Here is a 1,516-nt window from a genome sequence, read left to right as displayed (position 1 = left end):
TCTCGGCCTCCCAAATGATTTGCATTTTCCTAATGACTAATGGTGTTGAGCATCTTTTCATGCCCTTATTTGTGTATCTTCTTTGGAGAAATGTCTATTCAAGTCCTGTGTCCACAGGAATCGGTTGGTTTTTTATAATTGTTGTTGAGTTGTAGGAGTTCTTTATATTATGAATATTAATGCATTACTAGATTTCTGATTTGCAGATATTTTCTTCCATTCTACAGATTGCCTTTTTACTTTATTGATGGCATCCTTTGGATGACACTTTCTTAATTTCAACGAAGTAAATGTTACCTACTTTTTCTTTTGTTGTCTGTACTTTTGGTGTTATTTCTATGAAATAATAATCCAAATCCAAATCCAATGACATGAAGATTGTCCCCAATTTTTTTCTGAGACTTTTATAGTTTTAGCTCTTATGTTTAGGTCTTTGATCAATTTTGAGTTAATTTTGTTTACAGTGTAAGTTAAGGGCCCCACTTCATTCTTTTGCATGTGGATATACAGTTTTCTTAGGACTATTTTCTGGAAAAACTGTTCTTTCCCCCACTGAATAGACGTGACATGCAAGTCTGAAAATCAATTAACCATATATGTGGAGGTTGATTTCTGAGCTTTCTGGTCTATCCCATCAGTCTATGACTGTTCTTATTACAATACCATACTGTTTCAGTTTAGTGTATCATTACAGTAAGTTTCAAAGCCAGGAAGTATGAATCCTCCAACTTTATTCTTCCTTTTCAAGGTTATTTTGGCTATCCAGGGTCCCTTGCAATTCCATAAAATTTGAGGATGGGCTTTTACATTTCTGTGAAAATGGCTGTTGGAATATGATATGGATTTCATTGAATCTGTAGATCACTTTCGGTAGTATTGATATCTTAACAATGTTAAGTCTTTCTATCAATGAACGTAAGATATATTTCCTTTAGGTTTTTCTTTAATTTATTTCAACAATGTTTTGTAGTTTTCAGTGTACAAGTTCTTCATCTCCTTAGTAAGATTTATTTTAACTACTTAATTCTTTTAGATATACTGTAAGTAGAATTAACGTCTTAATTTCCTTTTTGAATTGCCATTGCTAGTATACAAACACGTAACTGATTGTGGTGTGAGCAACTTTGCTGAATTTGCTTATTAGCACTAGTAGTTTTCCAGAAGATTATTTGATATTTTCTCTATATATGATCATGCCATACTTGTAGAGAGGTAGTTTCAGTTCTTCTTTTCCAATTTGGAAAAAATGTTAATATTTTAAAGCTACAGCAATCAAGATGTATGTAAAATGAAAAAAACTACCATGAAATACACTGAAAGGTAGTACTGACTGATTCCGCAGATGACTGAATTATTTATAGCTTTCTGCATGTTCTTAAATTTTTGTAATGAAATTTGTTTTATTACTTGCCAGGCGCGGTGACTCAGCCTGTAATCCCAGCACTTTGGGAGGCCGAGGCGGGCAGATCACAAGGTCAGGAGATCAAGACCATTCTGGCCAACATGGTGAAGCCGC

The sequence above is a fragment of the Colobus angolensis genome, unplaced genomic scaffold, assembly GCF_000951035.1.
Source record: "Colobus angolensis palliatus isolate OR3802 unplaced genomic scaffold, Cang.pa_1.0 Scaffold317, whole genome shotgun sequence".
Lineage (NCBI taxonomy): Eukaryota > Metazoa > Chordata > Mammalia > Primates > Cercopithecidae > Colobus > Colobus angolensis.
Note: the sequence above shows the minus strand (reverse complement) of the source record.